Source organism: Carlito syrichta, unplaced genomic scaffold, assembly GCF_000164805.1.
Source record: "Carlito syrichta isolate Samal-C Ts95f unplaced genomic scaffold, Tarsius_syrichta-2.0.1 Scaffold314050, whole genome shotgun sequence".
Taxonomy (NCBI): Eukaryota; Metazoa; Chordata; class Mammalia; order Primates; family Tarsiidae; genus Carlito; species Carlito syrichta.
This window is the reverse complement of record NW_007258146.1, coordinates 161,735-170,660: the sequence shown is the minus strand read 5'-3', so window position 1 is coordinate 170,660 and position 8,926 is coordinate 161,735.

Below are 8,926 nucleotides of genomic sequence, written 5' to 3'. Positions count from 1 at the left end.
TTTCCAAGTTGAGGTCAAGCTGACTTGCTGGAGGACTGGTATAGATGAGGTAAGGAAGGGGAAAGAGGGAAGGAAAACACCTGGATTTATAAAGAGTGCTACTATGTGCCAGGTGCATTTCATTGCTATCTAATTTAATATTCACAACAGCCCTAAGGTTGATAATTGGGATTCTGCATTCATTTGTCAAATATTTATTAAACAACTACCACATCCTAAGTACCCTTCTAGGTGCTGGCATTAGAGCAGCAAACAATACATAGAAGGTCTCTGATCACAAGGAGCAAGTATTCTTCTGGACAAATACCAACCATTTACAAATAAACAATAATTACAAGTTACAATAAAAAGTAATAACTGCAATGGAAAGGAAAAACAGGATTTCATGGGTTAGAAAGTAACTTGGGGTGTGTTACTCTCTAATTGGGGTGTGTTACTCCTCCTTTTTTGTACAACATTGTAGAAAGTCTGACAAGGTGATACTTGTGACTGGAACCTGAAAGAAAGGCAGCTATTCTCACTCTGAAACTGAGACTTAGTTGTATAAATAGTTTAGAGTTTATGTCTTTTGGAAGGCCTCGATGAGATGTGTATTTAAGAATTAGATTGAGTCGGGTACGATGGCTCACACCTAGGAGAGAGGATTGCTTGAGCCCAGGAGTTTGAGACCAGCCTGGGCAATGTAATAAGACCTCATCTCTACAAAAATAAAATAAAATTGTCCATGGTGAACAGCTAAAAGAAAGACAATAAAGAAATAAATATAAGCAATATGAGCCAAGCATGGTGGTCCATACCTGTAATACCAGCTACTTGGGAGACTGAGGCAGGAGGATCACCTGAACCCAGGAGTTGAAGGCTGCTGTGAGCCATGACCATGCCATTGCACTCCAACCTGGGTGACACAGTGAGATCCAAACTCAAAAGAGAGAGAGAGATCGTACTGAAGAACAGGGTGTGTGAAGTTGTAGAACCACCTCTAATGCTTTGAAGAAAAAAAAAGCCCAAGTCTACAAAAGTTGTTTTAAAAAACTACGTCCTAATCTGGCCTCAAGAAGGGAACCAAATACCTTTTTTTAAGGTTGTACCTTAAAAAAAAAAAAGTTCCTTGCAGACCAGCAATTTTCTGCTGGATTATTAGGACTGAGTAAGATTGGTGGTGATTCCAGATTTTATTTTATTTTATTTTTATTTTTTGAGTTGGAGTCTCACTCTGTCACCCAGACTAGAGTGCAGTGGCATGCTCCCAGCCACCGCAGCCTCAACCTGCTAGGCTACGGCAATCCTTCCGCCTCAGCCTTCCAAGTAGCTAGAACTACAGGCATGTGCTACCATGCCCAGCTAATTTTTGATTTATTGTAGAAATGAGGTCTTGTCAAGTTGCCCGGGCTCAGGCAATCCACTTGCCTCAGCCTCCCAAAGTGCTGGGATTATAGGCTGAGCCACTGAGCCAGGCCCCAGATTGGATTTTAAGCACTGTGAGATAGAACAGAGAATGAGATTTGATTAAATTCAGTAAAAATGTTTTCTCCTAGCCAGGCTCGGTGGCTCAGCCTGTAATCCTGCGCCTTTGGGAGGCTGAGGTGAGTGGATTGCCGGGTTCGAGACCTGCCTGGGCAACTTGGCGAGCCCTCATCTCTACAATAAATCAAAATGAGCTGGGTGTGGTAGCGCGCGCCTGCAGTTCCAGCTACTCGGAAGGCTGAGGCGGAAGGATCGCCAGCGCCCAGCAGGTCGAGGCTGCGGTGGCCAGGAGCGGCCACTGCACTCCAGTCTGGGCGACAGAGTGAGACTCCAACTCAAAAAAAAAAAAAATGTTTTCTCCTTTGTACTAGGTACTCTTACTCTGTGTTGCACACTAGGGATATAGAGATAAATAAGAGATGCCTTTTATATTGTTTGTACCCTCCAGATGAACTCAATTCTCTTCTACCTGGATTTGTGTCCAGGAAGCAAACCTTGTTCCCAGCTCCCAGTGGGGCTCAACCCAAAGGAAAACACTCATAGGTGATTAAATGGAGGGAGGAAAGTGACAATGTCCCCCACTGAAGGTCACAGCACTTCTCAAGGCAGCCCCCTCCTCCAACACACACACAAGCACACAGCTGTCTCCCAGGTTTTGTTTTTGTTATTGTTTTTTGAGTCTCACTCTATCGCCCAGACTGGAGTGCAGTGGCACGCTCCTGGCCACCGCAGCCTCAACCTGCTGGGCTCCGGCGATCCTTCTGCCTCAGCCTTCCAGGTAGCCGGAATTACAGGCGCGCCCTACCATGCCCGGCTAATTTTTTAATTATTGTAGAGATGAGGTCCCACCAAGTTGCCCAGGCGGGTCTCGAACCCGCGGGCTCAGGCAATCCACTCACCTCGGCCTCCCAAGGCACGGGATTACAGGCTGAGCCATTGAGCAGGCTCCCAGTTTTCATTGACTCCCTCCCCTCACCCTTCAGACCTACAGTGGTAACAATCTCTTTGTTACTCACCTGGGCTACTGCTCTATCCTTGTGTCTTCCCTATACCCTATCCACATCTTTGTAAATAGTCTCTGTGTTAAATCATCTTCATACTCTTGTTTTGGATCAGGGAGAAATCGAAAGGGCTAAGACAAAAGACTTTGTCCTCCTTTGGCTTCTTCGTTTTACACAGCAAAGAAAGATCTTAGCAGATTTTCACCAACATCTCCTTGAACAAAACTGCTTCATATAGCTGTAAGGGAACCTGGAAATTTGAATATTTTCTTCTCCAATCTCTATAGTAAAGGAAAGCAAAAAACAAGGTGATTGGAAATGAACGTTTAATGAGCCAATCTATAAAACCTGCACATTGTAGGACCAAGATATTTGTTGATTATACATTTGTTCATCAGGTATCAATTACTTTAAAAAGTAATACATAAATGGTTACTTTGTTAAGATTACGGATATACAAAGATCACAAATATAGGATTAAATAAAAGAAGTAAAATGGCTAGGCACAGTGGCTCATGTCTATAAACCTAGCACTTTGGGAAGCCAAGGTTGCCTCCAACCTTGAGCCCAGGAGTACAAGACCAGCATGGGCAACATAGCGAGACCTCATCTCTACAAAAGATTAGCCAGGCATGGTGGTGCATGCCAACTACTTAGGAGGCTGAAGTGAAGGAATCATCTGAGTCCAGGAGGCAGAGGCTGCGGTGAGCTAATGCCACTGCACTCCAGCCTGGACAACAGAGTAAGTCTCCAACTCAAAACAAAACAAAACAAAACTTTTCTAGTGACAGTATCATACATTGCTATGTCTCAAACAACTGAGACAAAATAAAGATAAAATGTTCCCAGAAAGCCGTTTTAAGTATCTCTGGGAGAAAGTGAAAACATCTTTACTATGTCTGCATCAGAATTACATTGCATGTCCTTTCTAATGAATTCCATTGCACAGGTCTTCAGAATGTCTTGGTTTTCCACAGTTATGGGTTCACCTCCCTGCTGATGTGTCAGTTACCAATTGTTTGCATAATAAACTGCATCAAAACTTGGTGGCTTAAAACGACAACAATGTATTTTTCTCAAGATTGTATGGAATAAACTGGTGATTCTTCTGCTGCCCCTTCTGGACTCACTCATGTGGCTACAGTTATTGAAACTCCCCTGGGAATGGAAGGTCTAAAACTGAAAACTGGGAGACAGCTGTGTGCTTGTGTGTGTGTTGTAGTGGCTCACACCTATAATCTCTCCACAATTCTCTCATCATTTCGTAGTCCAGTCCCAACTAGTTTATATGGTGGCAGAAGCATCCAAAAGGGCAAAGACAGAAGATGTATGGCCTCTTGAGTCCTCAGGCTCCAAAACTCATCCAACATGACTTCTCCCACGTGTTATTAGCCTCAGCCAGTCACAGAGTCAAGGCACAGGGAAATAGACTCCATTTACTGATGAACTGCAAAATATTTTGACTATAATTTTCTTTTTCTTTTGACTATATTTTTCAATATACCATAGTGTAGATTGATTATGACAAAAAGTCCAAGCTGAAGTTCTCCATTTACCCAGCCACCCAGGTTTCCACAGCTGTGGTTGAGCCCTACAATTTCATCCTCGCCACCCACACCAACCTGGAGCACTCTGATTGTGCCTTTTTGGTAGACAAGAGGCCATTTATGGTATCTGTCATTGAAAACTCAATATTGAGGTCCTGACCTACACTAACCTGAACTTCTTGTACTCACTTGAATGTTAAGAACATATTTGGGACTGGCACAGTGGCTCAAGCCTGTAATTCCAGCACTTTGGGAGGCCGAGGTGAGAGGATTGCCTGAGCCCACAGGTTCAAGACCAGCCTGGTCAACTTGGCGAGACCTCATCTCTACAATAAGTCCAAAAATTAGCCAGGTATGTTAGCGTGCTCCTGCAGTTCCAGCTACTTGGAAGGCTGATGTGGAAGGATTGCCTGAACCCAGCAGGTCGACACTGGGGTGGCCATGAGCGTGCCACTGCACTCCAGCCTGATTGATGGAGTGAGACTCCAACTCAAAAAAGAAAAGAAAAAAAAGAACATATTTGGCTACAGTAACAGAAAAACCAAGTTGCAGTAGCTTAAACAAATAGGGATTTTTTTCTTTATGTAACAAAGTTGGAGGTAAGCAATAATTAGTTCAATTGCTCCACAACATCCAGTCTGGCATCTCTGCAGTTCTCTTGACCCTTTCCTCACGCTTGTCGCCTCATGGTCAAGAGATGATTTCACCTTCAGGCATCACATCCAAATTATAAAAGAGGCTCTAGTGACCACAAAGGCACTGATATTGAAAATGAATATTTTCAGACAGGTGCAGTGGCTCATGCCTGTAATCCCAGTACTTTGGGAGACTGAAGCAAGAAGATTGCCTGAGCCCATGGGTTCGAAACCAGCCTGGGCAAAAAAAGAAAAAGAAAGAAAGTCAGGTGCAGTGGCTCACACCTATAATCCCAGCACTTTGGGAGGCCGAGGTGAGAGGATTGCCTGAGCCCACAGGTTCGAGACCAGCCTGGGCAACTTGGTGAGACCTCATCTCTACAATAAATGAAAAAATTAGGTGGGTGTGGTGGCATGTGCCTGTAGTTCCAGCTACTTGGAAGGCTGAGGCAGAAGGATTACCTGAGTCCAGGAGGGCGAGGCCCCAGTGACCATGAGCGTGCCATTACACTCCAGCCTGGGTGGCAGAGTGAGACTCCAATTTCAAAAAAAAAAGAAAAAGAAAATGAATATTTTCATATCAGTAAAAAAGTTTGAATACAACTATTCTTGAGATGCAAGAATGGAAAAGCAACAAAGCAACATTACTCTATTATTTTATAGGATGTATACTTTTTTTTAACCAATATTTTTTATTATGATTTTGTGGGGTACAGTTAAGGGTTAGGTGTACAATTATGTTTCATTCAGGCACCCTGTTGATAAGAGGTGTTTCCCCATCCCCAGACAGATATTTGCGACTGTTAATCCCATCCCCCTCCCCCCCAAGGATGTATACTTTTAAATATGTGCAACATATGTAAATTAATACATTAAATATTATAAATGAAGCATTTGATTAATTCCTAAAAGTTTGCTCAAGTTAGCCAAACAACACCTTTTATCTTGGATCTTCTAGTTAGAAAAATAAATCTTTTTTTTTTTTTTTTTTTTGAGTTGGAGTCTCACTCTGTCACCCAGACTGGAGTGCAGTGGCTGCTCCTGGCCACCGCAGCCTCGACCTGCTGGGATCCAGCGATACTTCCGCCTCAGCCTTCCGAGTAGCCGGAATTACAGGCATGCGCTACCACACCCGGTGATTTTTTTATTTATTGTAGAGATGAGGTCTCGCTGCCCAGGCGGGTCTCGAACCCGCGGACTCAGGCAATCCACTCACCTCAGCCTCCCAAAGGCGTGGGACTACAGGCTGAGCCACCGCGCCCGGCTTAAAATAAGTCTATTTTGACATCTAATTTTGACATCAACTTTTTTTGTTGTTGTTGTTGGAGCCTCACTCTGTTGCCAAGGCTGGAGTGCAGTAGCACACTCACGGCCACCACAGCCTCAACCTGCTGAGCTCAGGCAATCCTTCCACCTCAGCCTTCCAAGTAGCTGGAGCTACAGGCTTGCACCATCACACCCAGCTAATTTTTTGATTTATTGTAGAGACAAGATCTTGCCATGTTGACCAGGCTGGTCTTGAACCCATGGGCTCAGGCAATCCTCTCGTCTCCGTCTACCAAAGTGCTGGGATTATAGGCGTGATGTAACCAGTTGACATCAACTTTTTTTTTTGAGTTGGAGTCTCACTCGGTCGCCCAGACTGGAGTGCAGTGCCTGCTTCTGGCCACCGCAGCCTCACCTCCCGGGCTCCAGCAATCCTTCCGCCTCAGCCTTCCAAGTAGCTGGAATTACAGGCATGTGCTACCACACCCAGTTGATTTTTTGATTTATTGTAGAGATGAGGTCTCGCTGTCCAGGCGGGTCTCGAACCCGCGGGCTTAGGCAATCCACTCACCTCAGCCTCCCAAAGGCACGGGATTACAGGCTGAGCCACTGAGCCCGGCTGACATCAACTTTTAAAATTCATATGCACATAGTTAAGATAAAATGCAAACATGCCTCTAAAAAAATTTTTTTTTAATGCAAATATGCTGTTTCTTAGATTTGCATGCTCACAACCACTGCAGGCTCGACCTGCCAGGCTCAGGTGATTTTTCTGCCTCAGCTTCCAAGTAGCTGGAACCACAGGAGTGTGCCACCACACCCGGCTAATTTTTTTTTTTTTATTTATTGTGAAGACAAGGTCTTGCCAAGTTGCCCAGGCTGGTCTCGAATCCCTGGACTCGGGCAATCCTCTCGCCTCTGCCTCCTGAAGTGTTGGGATTACAGGCATGAGCCACTGTGCCTGGCTGTTTCTTAGATTTAAATTAAATAAAAAATTATTTTCAGGTGCTCCCTATCACTTTCCTTTCTAATCCGAAGACCTTTCTTTGAAGGATCAGAGGGGTTTTCACGTGGCACTAGAGTGAGGCCTTCAAGCCTGAAAAGACCTGAAAATTCTAAGGGGAGAGTGAAAACACAGTGCAGCTGGCAATACAGAGTAGACCCTGTACCTGGACCACCCGATGTGTGGGTAATATGTGGAAACTAAGGCTGCGAACTAGACTGGAATCAGAACAGGGAGGGCTTTGAATACCAGTTTTAGGAACTTGAACTTTATGATTCTGAGAGTTCTTAAAATATACCATTAAGTGGTATGCACTTAAGTAATATATATAGGGCCGGGCGTGGTGGCTCAAGCCTGTAATCCCAGCACTTTGGGAGGCCGAGGCGAGAGGATTGCCTGAGCCCAGGGGTTCAAGACCAGCCTGGACAACTTGGTGAGACCTCGTCTCTACAATATATCAAAAAATTAGCCAGGGGTAATGGCATGTGCCTATAGTCCCAGCTACTTGGAAGGCTGAGGCGGAAGGATCGCCTGAGCCCAGGAGGCTGAAGCTGCTGTGAGGCATAAGTGTGCCACTGCACTCAAACCTGGGTGACAGAGTGAGATTCCAACTCAAAAAAAGAAAATGTATTATGTACTTTTTAATATGTGGTAGGAAAAAATAAAAACACAATAGTTATAATGCCAAAATGATAACTTCACATATATTCTTGCTTAGAAAGTCTAAAATTGGTTGTAAGAAAACCCAAGTCGAATTTGGGAACAATATTACATAAATAATTACATGGGTGGTAAGAGACTAGGACATAATCATGAAAATAGTACAAGGTTTGGAAAACACTGCAATAAGCAATGGCATTTTTGCTGTTTCTTTTGTGGGCAGGGCAGTCTCACGAGGAGTGCTGTGCTCTGTAAGCATCCTGCTCACCGATGGAGGAGAGCATCCTGAGAGAGGGGCTTGGTTGAAGGCAGAAAGCTTTAATAAAAACTCTAATACCCAGGAGGGGAAAGATTAGGGCTTGGGCTAGGGTAGTAACAGAGACAATCGTGAGGACTAATACAAACGGTACTTCAGAGAGAAGTTATGAAGTTGGTGACCTGGTTAAAGGGAACAAAACGAAGAAAGATGGTGATTCCATTTACGAGGATTAGGGAACATGAAAAGAAGAGCAAGGGTGGATGGGTGCAGTGGCTCAAGCCTGTAATCCCAGCACTTTGGGAGGCCAAGGCAAGAGGATCGCCTAAGATCAGGGGTCCGAGACCAGCCTGAGATACTTGGTGAGACCTCGTCTCTACAATAAATCAAAAAATTAGCTGGGCATGGTGGCAGGCACCGGTAGTTCCAGCTACTTGGAAGGCTGGGGCGGAAGGATCGCCTGAGCCAGCAGGTGAAGGCTGTGGTGACCATGGGTATGCCACTGCACTCCAGCCAGGGCAACAGAGTGAGACTCTGACTCAAAAATAAAAAAATAAAAAAAAAGAAGAGCAAGGGTGTCGCTCTTTTGTGGGTGTTGAATAATTGCATCCAGTTGTTGGGGGAAGGGGTTTGAGACAGGGTTTCACTCTGTCATCCAGGCTGGAATGTAGCCTCGACCTCCTGGGCTCAAACAGTTCTCTCACCTCAGCCTCCTGAGTAGCCGGGACTACAGATGTGCATCACTATATCCAGCTAATTTTTGTTTGTTTGTTTGTTCATTTTGTAGACATGGGGTCCCATTGTGTTGCCCAGGCTGGTCTTGAACTTCTGACCTCAAGTGATCCTCCTACCTCAGTCTCCCAAGGTGTTGAGATTATAGGTGTGAGCCACTGCACCCAGCCTAGAGTGATCTTTTTATTTATTTATGTTATTATTATTATTGTTTTTAATTGGAGGCTCACTCTTGTCACCCAGACTGGAATGCAGTGGCATGCTCATGTAGCCTCGACCTGCTGGGCTCAGGTGATCCTTCTGCCTCAGCCTTCCAAGTAGCTGGAACCACAGGCATGTGCCACCACACCTGGCTAGTTTTT